The sequence below is a fragment of the Zosterops lateralis genome, assembly GCF_965231275.1.
Source record: "Zosterops lateralis genome assembly, chromosome: 22".
In the NCBI taxonomy this organism is placed as follows: domain Eukaryota; kingdom Metazoa; phylum Chordata; class Aves; order Passeriformes; family Zosteropidae; genus Zosterops; species Zosterops lateralis.
The window spans coordinates 4,778,179-4,793,674 of record NC_139782.1 but is presented as its reverse complement, the minus strand read 5'-3'; the positions used below and the strand labels follow the sequence as shown (position 1 = coordinate 4,793,674).

The following is a 15,496-nucleotide window of genomic DNA, read 5'->3' as shown; positions in this document are numbered from 1 at the left end:
ATAGGCTGTGTGTAGATTCTATAGGATTTTGTGTCTTGTATTGGTTGGTCACTGTAAATTAGAATATTCATCACAAAAGGAGATAGAATGGATTGTAACCAGGACCTTGCTCTCTCTGGTCCCTGCTCTCTTGGTTCTCCTCTTCGCTCTTTCTCTCTGGACCTCGCTCTCCTTTCCCTGCTCTTACCTCTGCTCTCTTCCCCCTGCACTCTGACCCTGCCACGTTGCTCTGGCTCTCTCCCCTCTTCTTGCCAGCTTACCCTCTTGCTCTCTCTCTCGTTCTCTCTCTGGGGCTTCCCTCCAGCCCAGGCTGGTGGCTGAAGGCAAAGCCCTTTCTACCCACGACCCTTGCAATAAAACCACATATTCTAGAATATCTCAGCTCTGCAGAGTCCCTTGTCCCAGAAAGTCTCAGATGCCTCTACAACCTTGTCCTTGGTATAATTCTCTCCAAATCCTCCTAATAACTAAACTAATAACTAATAACTTTAGCTAGCTAAAGCCCCCCCAAAAAAGAGCAGGAGAGTAGAGTTATAGACATCCCTGTGCTCCTCCCGGGCATCTGTGGGGCTGGAAGGTGGCCAGGCACTTTCCATAAGCAAACACCTCCACCTGGAGCTGCTGCTCCCTCCACAAGGGGCACATTCTGCCAGCCCTGGCCCCACGCCGTAACCTCCACCACAGAGGGTCAACTTGGAATTTGTTTCCTGCATCTGGAAGCCCCGGGATGTGGGCGAGGGAGGGAAGTCAGTGCCTTCCATCCTATGGGGTTTCCTGCTAATTTTTTTAAATTTTAATTTATATATATATATATGTGTGTGTGTGTGTGCGTAATTTTCTTCTCCTCCAGGCCTTTAGTGTCGTCCTTCAAGCCAAAAAAATTATATATTCAGGTTCTCCCCAGTTGGTTGCCATAATTACAGCTGTGTGTGGCCACACAGGGATCCTTTGGAAACCAGATGTGCCATTTTCTAACCTCTGCTGCAGGGCTAGTGGCCACAGAAAGTGTACAGTACATAGAGTTATCTTTTTATGGAAACAAAAATAGGGTTTTTTAAGGAAAAAAAAGGTATTTTGATGTCCAGAAACACCAAAGCAAATTGGCTTTGATCTGTAGTTTTAAAAAGAATTTGTTTTAATTCCCTGTCGCTTGTGGTCTTTTTCATACTCTTTTTTTTTTTTTTTTTTTTTTCTCAGGGAGATTCCCAGTTTAATAAACCAGCTCTGGTTGCCCTGAGGTGTCACTTTTTGTGGGTATCCACATGTTCCAGCAGCAGGAATGTCCAAGCTCCTTCTCTGGAGCCTCACCCTTGGCAGGCATTGTCCTTCCCCAGGCTCTGACACTCTCAAAGGGGACATTTAATAAAAGATTTATTAAAATATTTTATTAAATAAAAATATAATTATCTATTTATTTATTTATTTATTATTAAATTTAAAATATTTAAAATATATAAATTTTTTTATTATTAAATAAAAAAAGGGAGGGCTTGAAGGAGTTTTCCACTTTTTTTTCCTGAGCTGATGGCCCAAAATGATGGTTCTGATGGCCCCAAGCTGTTTGAGTGTTGACTTTTAGAACTCCTGAGTGCTTGGCCAGGTTTGAGCCTGACCCATTGCACTCTGCACCCTCAATGCAGCCAACCCCATCAAACAGAAATATTGCTTTAATATCTGCCCTCACCACTCCTGCTCTGGGCTGTTGGGGTTTCTCTCTGAAGTTGGGCACATTTCAGTGTTTCCCAGATTCCTCCCCTCGTTCAGAAATTGGGATGGAGGTGGGAAATACCAAATTCAAACACCAAATTCAGGGCCAGGAGCTGGACTCCACTGATCCCTGACTGGGTCCATCCCAATTCAGGGTGTCCTATGGTTTTATGAAATATGAAATAGTGAATTCTGTGAATTCTGGCCAGAGCTGCCAGAAAGAGGTTTTTTTTTTTTTTTTTTTTTTTCCTCCTTGGGCTGTTTGTTTTTATCCCTGTTCTGGTGGAGGGGACAGTTACACTGCTGAGATAAGCCAGGCTTCAAAGTCTGAGTGGATGTGAGAGCAATTCTGAGCTTAGCAGGGTCAAAGGTGTTTCCATCTGAGCAGGACTGACAGCCCTGTGTTCAGATTAGGTCTAAGGAGTTTAAAACTCAATTTCTAAATGCCACAGCCTGGGTGATTTGGGCACCTCACTAAATTTCTCATCTCTGTCTGGTCTGTAAAACTGGGATAGAAATCTTTTTTTTCCATGCTCACTGTTCCTCTCTTGTATTCACTTATTTCACAAGGTGTCCCAGGTAGAATCATCTTCCTGTTTTATGTCTCAGCTGGGCTTTTGGTGCTCCTGATAGAAAATGGTGGGAAACTTGGTCAGGCATTGCCTGGGAAGTTCAACCACAAAGTTTTCTGCCACAAAACTTCCCCAGGACTTGGAAATGTCAGATGTGGGCAATAATGGGGAAAATTGGAGGTCTCAAATTCGAAGTCAGTGGATTATCAGTGCTGAATTTTGTTTCCCCACTCATTTTCTTCCTCCTTTTCTTTTCTTTTCTTTTCTTTTCTTTTCTTTTCTTTTCTTTTCTTTTCTTTTCTTTTCTTTTCTTTTCTTTTCTTTTCTTTTCTTTTCTTTTCTTTTCTTTTCTTTTCTTTTCTTTTCTTTTCTTTTCTTTTTCCCTTTCCTTTCCTTTCCTTTCCTTTCCTTTCCTTTCCTTTCCTTTCCTTTCCTTTCCTTTCCTTTCCTTTCCTTTCCTTTCCTTTCCTTTCCTTTCCTTTCCTTTCCTTTCCTTTCCTTTCCTTTCCTTTCCTTTCCTTTCCTTTCCTTTCCTTTCCTTTCCTTTCCTTTCCTTTCCTTCTTCCCTTCCCTTCCCTTCCCTTCCCTTCCCTTCCCTTCCCTTCCCTTCCCTTCCCTTCCCTTCCCTTCCCTTCCCTTCCCTTCCCTTCCCCTTTCTTCTCTTCTCTTTTCTGGGGTTTGTTACTGAGATTCTCTAACTCTACCTGCCGGAAGAGCAGCACATTAAGACAATTATCATTTTCTCCTGCTAATTTCTGGCACTTCCCAAAACAAGCTTTGCTTGCTGAGGCTGTACCTGGGTTTGAGCCAAATTTGCTTTTTGGAGCAGCCTGAGCCAAAGTGTGCTGTGCTTTGGAGAACCAGTGGAAGGTGCTCCTGGCTTGTCCAGCCACAAAAGGCATTTCTCTAAGGGAATGATCAGATAAAGGTCACCCCGTGGCACCACAAAAAGAGCCTTGTTTGTGAAGCAGCTGCTGATTATCATTGGGGAGCAAATGGCTTTGAATTTTATAGCTCCTGTTATCTGAAACTAATAAAAACACAATGCAGTGACGAGCCGAAGGTCATCTCATCTCATCTCATCTCTGCTGAGGTGGGGAGTGCTCAGCACAGCTCCAGATTATGCACAGGTTTGGTCTGGTGCAGTCTGTAAATGCAAGTTTGGGAATGAGGGATGTAAATCAAGAGCGTCTCCTGTCCTTCCACACTTCAAAGTTTTCAATTCCCATTTCCCCCCTCTTGCTTCCCAAGCTCCATTATCCACGAGATGACAAAACCCAGGATATTCCCACCTGGATTTGGTGCCATTTCAGTTCATCCAGCACGGGAGTGGTCGTGAGCCACTTCTGGAAAACCAGATTTAATAGAAAATCCATGGGAACAATCCAAAGGCTCACCCACCTTGCAGGGAAGCCGTTGTGCCAAGTGTGTAAAGAGACAGCAATAAATCACCCTGCTCTGCACCTCAAATAGATAATCAATTTAATTGAAAGCATCAATAATCATAGTTTGACATTTATTACCCTGTGGATGTTTTATCTTTTAGGCAGGGGACAGCGGGGCAATGATGGATGCCAGTTCTGCCACGGAACACAATTATGTGGTGCAAGGAAAAGGGGGTTTATATTCTGAAAAAAAAAAAAAAAAAAAAAAAAAAAAAAAAAAAAAAAAAAAAAAAGCAAAGCAGTTGAATTCATATTCAAGCAGTCTGCAGGAAACCTGTGAGAAATAAGTGCAAGTAACTGTCATCCCTGGGACCTGAATTCTGCTGTTATGGCTTGTGAGAGAATGTTGCAAATGCTGCTTGGTGTGCTCCTTTTGAGTGATTTAGCAGAGAAAATCTACAGGGCCAGGTCTCCCTCTACAGAATATAGAGAATATCACCTTTTTTTTTTTTTTTTTTCATGTGCATGAGTAAAAACTAAAAATGAGGCTTGACTTTTCCTTCTTTGGCTGCACCTTATGGTTTGTGCTCACCTGGTCAGGTCATTGTACACCCTCAAAGTGTGGAAGTTACACAGATTGTGTGGACAGAAGAAAAAAGGGATGGAAATGTCCCTTTTCACCTGCAGAAATGTTTCCATACCTGCAGGACAATGTCCAGAGCAGTGCCTGGATAAAACAAAGCAGTGGAGGTGAGTGCTGGGTGGGGAAAGCCCCTGCCTGTGCTCACCCATCCTGGAAGGCTCCAGGAATGTGAAAACCCCAAAGTATTGAAGTAGAGAGCCATGAAACAAATTCTTCCAAAAATCCCCCCAAAAATTGTCTGTATTAGTTTGAATCAAGTGCTTATTATGCACCACTCAAAGCAGGTATTTCACCTTTTATTTTTGGGTTTTTTTTGAAGTTTAAACAGCTCAGACTTTCAGAGGGAATTAAACCTTTAGTCCTTTCACCACGCAGCGGATCCTGCACATGCTGTAAAGTTCTCTCTGCACTTCCCCAGTCCCAGGAGGTGCAGGGTGTTGAGGAAGACAAGACCCAAGTTTATGAGAATGTTCAAGTGCTGTTATGTTATTCCCACAAAGCAGCAGCTTCCTCGATGGCACACTGAGATTATTTGGCCAGTCAGGATCTCTTAACTCCGCTCCCATCAGTGATTATTTACTTTGAGCTGGCAGTTACAAAAATGCTTTACTTCATTAAACCCTCTTCAGTGGCTTAAATACATTTTGTTTCCAGCAGCTGGGTACATTATGGACATTTCTTTGTCTATGATCTATTGGTGGTAGTTTGGAAGATGTAAACATTTGTGCTATTTGGCAAGATGGTTGTGGAGCCATCTTATAACCTCAATGTTCCTCTTGGCACGAGATTAAAAACTCCTTGTAATCAATGCTCGGGGCTGGATCCCCCAAGATTTTCCTCAGAACTTACTTGGAGTGTTGGGTAACAATACAGGCTGTGTGCGCTCTTCAAAAACTTTAATGTAAAAAAAAAAAAAAAAAAAAAAAAAAGGGCCTTTTTTTTTTTTTTTTTTCTCCTGGTGCTGTTCTGAAGAAGCTCCAAATGCAGAATCCAGTTTAATTACAACAAATAACTGGAATTAGTAAGAATAAGAATGAATTTTTTTAAAAAAAATCTCTTGGCCATTTTGATACACTTCAGCAAAGTCTTGTGCAGAGATTCCAGGACTAGAATTGATTTATCTCCAGGACAGTGGGTGGCACAGAGGAGCTGTTGAGGTGCCCCTGGGACAGCTGAGGAAGATTAGTCCATGTTTAGTGTTTCCCTAGGGCTGTTTTGGAAGAGGAAAGCAGCAGGTTTGAGTTTCTGAGGTGGATGTCTCCCCCCTCACCTGTCAGGAATACACTGCCTGGAAAGGGGTGGGAGAAGTGCCTGTGGTATCTGCTGTGTAAGGGATCATAATGAGCTAAAATCTCCACATTCCCTCATCTCAGGACTTCTCAAGAGGCTCAGCACATCCTTCACTTCTTATCAGGGGGTTCCAATCACCCAGAAACCCAAAGGGAAAAAAAACAAACCCAAATTTTATTTCCATTTGGACCCCCTGAATTCCAGTCTGAAGAAAATGCCTTGAAATTGCCACCCACTCTCTGTCTGTCTGATTAAATAAAATATTGACCTTTTCCAAACACAATATTATCATTCCAAGCATAATATTATCCAGTCCTGTCTGAGATTGTTTCTACAGCTCTTAAAAAGGGAGCTCACCTGGCAGCCCTATCAATTCAGATAAAACAGCTCTCTGTGCCTTCCCAATAAAAAGCTGATTGTGCTGGTGTCTGAAGCTGTGCCACGGAATAATTCTTGATTAACTTTTCTTTCCAGAGAGCATCATTTGCTCAATATCACTTCTGAATAAAGAGAGGCAAAGTGCTGTTCTGTCCCTCTCTCGTTCTCTTTGCTCACACAGGGTGTTACTACAGGGAGTTCCTCTCCAAGTTCACTTTCCACCTCAGAGTAAATCCTTCCTCCACCTCTGAGCAGCTCCAGGACAAGGGGCAGAGAGTGGCCCAGACAACAGCAAAGCTGCTCCTTGTGGTTAACCTGGAAAAGAAACACCCCAGCACAGGGAATTCCCCTCCTGCTCAGAGCCCAGCCTCTTCAGAATTGCAGTTTTTAGTTCATTTGCTAAATTACATGAGAGTTAAGTGATGTGAGGTTCCCTCAAGGCCCCTGTGAGAAGCTCCTGCGGTGGCTGCACAGGTCTCTGTCTTCTTTTCCTTTCAGGAAATCTCATCCTGCCCCATGTTTCTCTTCCAGTTCCTGCCCTTAATGGGCCATTTTTCTTCCTGCCTCACCCTGCCTGCTGATGACCTTGTCATGTTGAAGTGACACTGAGGTTATCCTGCTGATGGGCATTGAGCTGACATTTCCCATCCTTTCTGTCAGAGCACCAGGCAGGGACGCATTCCCAGCCAGGCCCTCTCCCTCCTGCCTCTCCCAGCTGGGGCAGAGAAGCCAAGCTGCCAGATGAGAGTTCATTTCCCACTCCAGACTGGGGGAATCGCTGGGAATGCTGCAGGTTGGGGTGATTTCCCTCCAAGTGTGATGGATGACCCCGCCTGCCCCATCCCAGCGCGGTTATTGAGCTCCACTGCTCGCCTGGGGTTACACCAGGGATGGAACTGGGGAGCAGCTCTAGAGCTGCTGTTCACTGCGGGTTTGTGGCGTTTTTATCTCCTTTTCTTCCTGTTAGAGCCGGGATTAAAGTACGGGAGATGCAGTTTGTGTGTTCAGACTCAGTTGTTTATTAATTCTTATCTAAGTACAGTCTCACGAGTTGTGAACTCTAGCAAGGTGTAAAACAGCTCTGTCTGTAACTCTTTCCAAGGTCTTTTAAGCACAATTTGTCCAATAATGAGATGACACCTATATTATTTTTACTTACAACACAATAACTAAACACCCATGGTCCACAATGCAGACCTTTTCACCCAATTACAAACTACCACCCAAACCCATGAAGAAGGTGAAAGAAGAACTTAGACAACACCTTAAATCCTCCATCTTGCTCTATATACATTACTATAAACAAATTAAATCCTAAGTTTTGCACCCTGATATCACACACTTCTATTCAAACTACACACCCACAATCCCAATGTTATCACTCAATTTGAGAAACCTGTTCCATGGTCTCATGTCAAATGTGGTGGTCACTTGAGGGTCAGCGCCTGTTAGTACAGAAATCCTAAAATCCTCATCTTCCAGGGTTCCAACAGGGGTTGGCAAATTCCGCGTGGAAATTTAGTGAACTGCAAGTCGGTTTTTCTGTTTGTGTTTGTGATTTGACATGTGGGGCACTGGAACACTCGGGGTGAGCTCAGGGAAGTTGTGCAATGCCAGGGCAGAGGCAGGGCTTGGCTTCTGAGCCAAGAGACTCCTCATTGACCCTTTGGATGTGGTAAAACAATTCGTAATTGTTATCAGTCTTTGTAGGCTGTAGGAAGAGAATGAAATGAGGTCATTTTTTCTCTGTTCTTTCTCAACTTTTTAGCTGCCTAATGATTGCATTTAAGTAGGGATGGAGGCTGCTGTTCAGCACAGGGAGAAGCCAGAGACAGCTGCTCTGTGTCTTGAGACCCAAAGAAGAAAATATTTTCCCTAAGAATAACTCATCCTAGTCCTTCTCCTTGGCACCTGTTTGCCACGAGGGAGGGAAGTGCTGAGGTTTTCCTCCTGCCCTGAGGTTGGTTCCAATCAATGCATCAATGGCAAGACCTTGTCTGTGGTGAAGGGAATTTTGTAAGAAAAAAAAAATAGTGTTGGTGATGCCACAAAGGGTTGAAGGTACTGAACCTCTGAAGGGAGAAGGGAGTTTCTGGAAGGGACATTCCAACAGAACTGAGAGTCACCACAGGGACACCAAGAACAAGAGCTTGGCTGATCCTGGAGGTCTTTTCCAACCAAAATGATTCTGTGATGAGCAGAACCTCACCCAAATGGAGCCTCGATGGGTGGGGGTCAAACCATGAATGATTCCAAGGACTGTGTTGAGTCTTTCCTGAATCCAGCCCAGCACTCCTTCCCTTGTGGAATTCCCTGAGACCCCCTGCTCTCACCACACCACAGCCAGGTGTGAGTGCATCCAGCTCCCTTTCCATGGATTTATCTATCCCTGTCCTGGGTGGAAAATCTGCAGTTTGAGATGAGCTCTGAGCTCCTCAGCCGAGCCCAGAGGTTCCCACCCGTCAGCCCCTGTGTGTGTCGGAGCTGGGATGATGCACAGCCCCTCTTTATTTACTTATGATTATTACTGATCAGCTGAGCAAAGGGGGGATCAATAGATGAACTACGGGGGAAGTTCGTTTATATTATTCTGTCAATACCAAGGTCATTTTTATAACTAAAAAGGGTCGAGGACAAAAGATGGATGGCTCGTGGATGAATTTAACCATCCAATCCATTTACATCCCCACAAACAGCCCGGCTTTATCTGTTAACCAAAACATTGCACTTCACTCCTCAAGATGATTTTTTTGCTGGGATAATAAATAGCTCTGGCTGCATTAAGTGATTGTGCAATGTGGCAGACTGAATTTAGAGCTGATGACCTTAAACTTCCACTCTATTGCTGTTTTCTCTCTGCTTACAGTGAAGATGGGGCTGCTTTGCAGTTCAAAAGCACCTTGTGTCCAAAAAAATCTCGTGTTTTATTTAATTTATTTAGCACAACAATCTGTGCCAGGCAGGTTTCAGGTTGGAGATGAACAAACTGAGTAAATCAGAATATAATTTAATCCTTGCGACTTCTGTTTAAATCCTCAGACTGCACACACTGCTCAGTGTGTGTAGTGTCTCTTTCATCCTCCCAGAATTCACTTTTATAATGGGATTTCTCTTTAGGAGAAAGGGAGCTGGAAGTAATACCTGCAAGGGGATTTAAAAAAGAAAATCATAATTAATTTAAACTTTTTTTTTTTTTTTCCTTTCTGTGTAGTGTTACACATTTCTTTTCTGGGAGAAAGTGAGCAAAATACCAGACTTGGAGGTTTGTGTTGTTGCCTGGGACATGCTCTGCTTTCAGGGGTCACTGTGCTCTGCCAAAGGGGAGAGTTTTTACAGTGTAGATATTTCATCTCTGCTTTTGGGTCCCTTAAATCCTCACTCATAGAATCCCAGGACGGTTTGAATTGGGAGGAGCCTTAAATCTCCTCTTTTTCCACCCTCACCACAGGCAGGGACACCTCCCACTAGCTCAGACTGCTCAGAGCTCCATCCCTCAGCACTTCCAGGGATGGGGGAATTCTGATTATTGGTAGAGCCTATTTTTCCCTAATGGTGGTCATGAAGAGCTGGTTGTAAAGGTGATGTTGGATTGCTGGGGTGGAGAAAAAGAACAGCCAGAGGTTCCATGTGGAGCCATAGGGAAGGGAAAGGCATCTCCAGCTGGATCCACGGGCCAGGACTGAATGAACTCATTTGATTTCAGCAAAACTGCCAAACTATCAAGTGAGTTTCTCATGCTCATTAACACTGGACTTTAAGAACCCGATAAGAATGCAATATAAAATCAAAGAGCCCCTAAAGACTGTGTGATTATATTTAATACTCTCCTATCACCAGGCCCTGAGTGCTTGGCAGGGGAAACGGTGACATTTCCTAATCAGTCCCCTCTCATATTTGTCTTGGCTGGAAGTCTCCAGTCCTCAGCTCATTGAAGTCACTGCAAATTCTCTCCATTAGATCCTGTTTGACTTCCTGGTAGCTGCAGTTAACTCGATCCCAATGGCAATGAGGAGTTATGTCCTTAAAAAAATCAGTGATAAAAGTTGTGATACCGCGTATGGAAATCACAGGTTCCTGTTCTTTCTCCAAGTCTTTGTTCTTAAACATCAATTTTTCTTCACGTTATCTCCGCCTGAAGTTTGGGCTGTGGGTACAAACACATTATTTCATACTAAAGGATCGTTTAGGATGTTCCTTCCTTTTGAACCCCGTTTGGAACAACCGGTCCTGAGTCACCTCTGCAAACTGCATTTTGTTCTCCTGGGATTTAGAGAACAGGGAGGATTCCTCTGTAAAGCCATAGAGGACATGAGCAAGTGCAGAGGTGTTCCCTGGAGCACAATCCCAGAAATTTTGGGCTGTGGGTCCCTCCTAATTTGGCACATTTTTCCTGCAGCACCAGTCCACTTTTTTGCCCAGGCTTCCAGCTGAAAAATAAATGGTTATAAAATGTTCTGTGGAGTGGCATGGCTGTGCAGGCTGCTCCTGGGCCACAAACCACAGCTTGGCTGCTCCCCAGTGTTCCCAATTGTGCTGGGGTTGCCCTTAGCAGTGAATGGTTGGTTTATTCTTTCCACTCTTTTCAGCCCGTGGTTTGTTCCTTGCCAGTCAGAGCTTGTGCTCTTCATCCTCCTTCCCTGGCCAGCAAGGAGAGGGAATTCTTCCCCTCAGAGAAGAGCTTTCCTCCCTTCCCTCTTAATTCCAGGCACATTCACTTCAAATTCCCAAGGCAGGACACTGAAAATTTCCCTGAGTTAATAGGGCTCACAGATCTGCTTACTATAGAAAAATGGGAGATTTTGGTAAATTCTCAGCCAGAAAATGCTGTAAAATCCCTGTATTTTAAAAATAGGGCTGAAAGACTAAAGGTTTAAGTGCTGAAATGGTTTTCTGTGGGTTTCCTCCACGTCTGGTTTTCCTATGGATGCACATCAGTGCTGTGATGTGGCTCTGCAGGGTGTTGGCTGCTGTGTTTGAATATATAGATATAATTATATATATGAAGGTCTTGGAGAAGAGAAGCTTTGAGGTGACCTAATTGGGGCTTTCCAGTCCCTGAAGGGATCTCACAGGAAAGATGGAGAGAACCTGTTTACAGGGACCTGGAGGGACAAGGTGACAGGGGTTCAATCTGCAAGAGGGGAAGTTTAGGTGGGATATTGGGAAGGAATTATCCCCTGTGAGGGTGGGCAGGCCCTGACACAGGGTGCCCAGAGAAGCTGTGACTGCCCCTGGATCCCTGGAAGTGTCCAAGGCCAGACTGGACAGGGCTTGGAGAAGTCTGGAATAGTGGAAAGTGTCCCTGCCCATGGCAGTGGGTGGAACAAAATAATCTTTGAGGCACCTTCCAACCCAAACCAGCCTGGATTGGGTTGATATGGATATAAATGATGATAATGATAATGGATATAAAATTATAAAGAATCTCTCCCCTATGGAATACCTGCTGTAGGTTTCGGTGCTCTGTGCCTGGGCTGGGTCCCACATGATGTTTTGTGCTCCTGGCCTGTGGCCAGAAAAGCACTTTTGTATGGAGACATTCCTGGTTCTGTTCATCTCACTGATACCTCTTGCCTAAATACCTGACTGGGTTGGGGCCAGCCCACTCAGAAGTTGGCAGGATAAAACTTTTAATGGAATAATTAATGGAAATTATGAAGAGCAAGATTTGTAGCTTAGTAACAGCATCATCTCCTGAGCTGGGATGGAACAGAGGTGCAGGGAGGAGGTGAAGTGTGTGAGCACTGGAGCTGCTGAACAGGAGAGGCACTTCCAGAGCTGTCCAAATAGTTTAACCTGCTCAGAAACCACGTCCTGGAGGTGCTGGGTGCTGCTGGGGGCTGGAATGAACCCTGCCAGGTTACAGGGGTGCTGTGCTGCTCTGGATGTTTGCTGCTCAGTAGTTTGGCTGTGTGTGAGTGCCAGAGCTCCAGGCACAGGGTGGCATTGTTGGGGTGTTCTGTGCAGGGCCATGAGCTGGGCTTGGATGACCCTTATGGGTCATTCCAGTTCAGAATATTCTGTGATTTTCTAACCTGAGACATTCTGTAAAGCCACAAGAGGCTGGCTGGGAGGAGCTGTTTGCTCTGCAGGTCGTGCTGTTCCTGTGTCCATCACAGACAAGGAGAGTAACTCTGCCATTAGCCCAGCCATGAGCAGCCCAAACTGGGCACAGCAGGGCCAGAGCCTCTGCTTTCATCTGAAATATTCATGTGAACTTGTGTGCAGGTAAGAATTGCTGACCCTTGGTTAATTTAAACCAAAATTAAATGTTTTCTAGTTCTTTTTCTGAACCAGCTGTGTGGTGAGATGGTGCAGGTGGCACAGCCCAGGTTCCAGAGCTGGAGGTGCTGTCCCAGTGCCCTGAGCCAGGCAGGAGACCTTGGGAAGGGCCAATGTCAAGGGCAGGTGCCCTGGCCGTGGGTGAAGTGCTCACTTAGCTGTGAACATCACTGATGTCATCAGTGGTGACTGAGCTCTTACTGAAAAATCAAATGATAATAAAGACCAAGTTATTGACAGCAGTGCTGTTATCTGCCCCCTGACTCCTGTGCAATTACTGAGCATTCTCTTCTCCTTCCAGCTCAGAGCAGACATGAAAATATCTCTTTAAAATCCAGATTCACAGAGATGCAGCAGGGGCAGGTTCCAGTCTGTCATCTCCACCCTCAGAGTTTGCTGAATGCATCAGGCCATGCCTAGTGAAGTTTGGGTTGGGTTGTTTTTTTTTTTCTTCCCCCAAATGACAGTTTATCTGAGCTGAGGGAATGAATGGATAATGTTACTATTTACATAAGCTCATTGTGATCTGTCTCAGTAATGTAATCAAATTAGGGTTAACTGCAGCTGGAGAATGCCAGCTCGTAAACTGTTTTTCAAAATGAATCACATGGCGCTCCTTGACATGTTTAGTATACACTGGGGGGCTCTGCAAAAATTCTAGCACATCCCTAACTGGTGTCACTGAGGCAGGATCCTGGTGCCACCAATTCCCTGAGCCCGGGGAAGGAAAGGCAAAGGAAAAGTGAAATCCCTCTCCAGCTGGGCAGATCCACCTCCAGCCCAGGCCCAAGGCACAGGCTCTCCTGACGTGGCTGCTGCTGACATGTTGTCTTTCCCCTGGCTAAAATCAACAGATCAGTTGATAGAAAAAGCATGTGGTGTAAATTTTGAGCACATTTAGGAACATCTGTGCTAAGTGCAGGAGTGCAGCCCACTGCACACGTCCAGCTCTCTATATTTAGTCTCGTGGCATTTGCATGAGATGAAGCCTGGCCTGAGCTAAAATTACCCAATGAGCAGATTTTCAAAGTATCTTCAAAGTTATTCTTCTTAATAAACACGGCATCTGGGGCTTGCTTTGCCTGGTTCTGCCTCTCCCCCATAACCAGGAGGTGCCGTGGCCATCCCAGTGTTGCATCACCCCCTTCCCATGTGCCCTGGAGAGTGGAATCCCAGCTCTGGGATCTGCTCCAGGCCACCTGGTGTGGCTCTTGGATTGCTGGCTGGTGACACAGGTGTTGTCAGATGGTGTTTATTCCACACTGGGAAGGCAGCAGGACAGTTCTGAGGTCCCCTGCAGCTCCCAGGGAGGTTTCTGAAGGTTTGTTCAGAGCCCTGTCAGTGGCTGGGCAAGGGGAGGTTTGGAGTTCTGGCCTCTGCTCCTCCACAGACACCCCAACAGTGCCAACATCACCCCAAGCTGCTCAGCTGGAGGGGGAAAATGGGACATTCAGGACATTGGGCTGTGGGATGTGTCCAAGCCAGTGCAGATGGTCTGTGGTAGAGCTCAGCCCACAGTAACACCTTGGACACCTTTTTTAAAAAAACAAGTGTAAAGAAAGGATGAAATATTGAGTCTAAACCAGTTCCTACTCTGGTTTAGTGAATGAAATATTGAGTCTAAACCAGTTCCTACTCTACTACTCCACTTGTGCTAAAATGCCTTTTCACCCATAGGATCACAGAATTGTTAAAGTTGAAAAAGACCTTTAAGATCATCCTTTAAGTCAGTGCAGCACCAGCACCATGTTCACCACTAATTGTCCATGTTCTGATAGTTTGAGTGCAGAGATGGTTCCATCAAAATTAAAATTCTTCAGGATATTGGTGGGTTTTTCCCTAGAAGTTCTGTAATAGGTGGGAACTCAAAAAGGATTCCACCAAATATCGAAACTCAGCCATTTTCAAACACCCTGAAGGAGCAGCAATCCTACAGAGGATTTTCTGCAAAATCACCACTTTTGAATATATGGATTAAATATTTTCACAGAAATTCTGTTCTCGAAGAACTTTGAAATTCAGGATCTGCTATGACCTGAAAAAGGGAAAAAAAAAAAAAAGGTTTGAGAGAAGGAACTTGCCCCTTGAGCACAGCTCTGTCCAAACCAACAAAAGGAAGCTTGTGTTGGCATCTCAATTCCAACTCAGGAATTCCTGACTCTTAAGCCTGTTTATACAGGGCTCCACCACAGCCCAATTTGCACTTCATTGGAGTTTTCTTTCCCCTCCACGTTTATGGTGCTGCTGGACGGGTGGATTACACACTCTGCCTGCACACACTCCTCTGGTTGTATCCAAAGGCTTTTTGCATGCAGTAATTACATCATGCAATAATTACAGGCAAGTGTCTTCATTTGGAGGCAGCTGCATCCCCTGGATGTTTTGGAGTCATTTTCCATTTGTGTTTCAGCTCTGAAAGTTTCATGGCCTGATTTTCCCAAGTTTTTGGGAGTTTCTGGTTCCTGGTGATGCACTGGGAACAGTCAGCATTCCCTGTGACATCCAGGACAGCAGGATGGATGTTTAACCCCAGTCATTCACAGGGATGTCAGGGTGTTCCAGGGTAGGAACACAGAATTTTATGGCTCTGGGATTTGCCTCTTGATCCTATTTGCTCTCAGCTGCTTTGGAAACCGCAGTTTCAATGTCCATTAGAGCTGGTGTAAAGCACAGAATGGTTTGGGGTTCTTCCCATGGAAACACAGCCCCTTGTTAGTGCAGCTGAGCTGGAGATTTGGCGACAGGCTGGAAATTTGTAAATCAGTCGATCTCACCTGGGCATGGCCAAAGGGGCCTGGAGCTTTGTGCCAAACCTCAGCTGCGAAAATGTGATGGAACCTTTCCTTTCCTTTCCTTTCCTTTCCTTTCCTTTCCTTTCCTTTCCTTTCCTTTCCTTTCCTTTCCTTTCCTTTCCTTTCCTTTCCTTTCCTTTCCTTTCCTTTCCTTTCCTTTCCTTTCCTTTCCTTTCCTTTCCTTTCCTTTCCTTTCCTTTCCTTTCCTTTCCTTTCCTTTCCTTTCCTTTCCTTTCCTTTCCTTGCCTTTCCTTGCCTTTCCTTGCCTTTCCTTGCCTTTCCTTGCCTTTCCTTGCCTTTCCTTTCCTTGCCTTGCCTTGCCTTGCCTTGCCTTGCCTTGCCTTGCCTTGCCTTGCCTTGCCTTGCCTTGCCTTTCTTTTCCTTGCCTTGCCTTGCCTTGCCTTGCCTTCCCTTTCCCTTTCCCTTTCCCTTTCCCTTTCCCCTTTC

The 15,496-nt window shown here is 45.0% G+C and overlaps 1 protein-coding gene across 1 annotated transcript in view; it reads left to right on the top strand.

Moving 5' to 3' along the window:
- The window catches only part of PRDM16 (PR/SET domain 16), a 302,027-nt gene that overhangs the window by 140,619 nt on the left and 145,912 nt on the right, over positions 1-15,496 (top strand). The window lies entirely within an intron of this gene.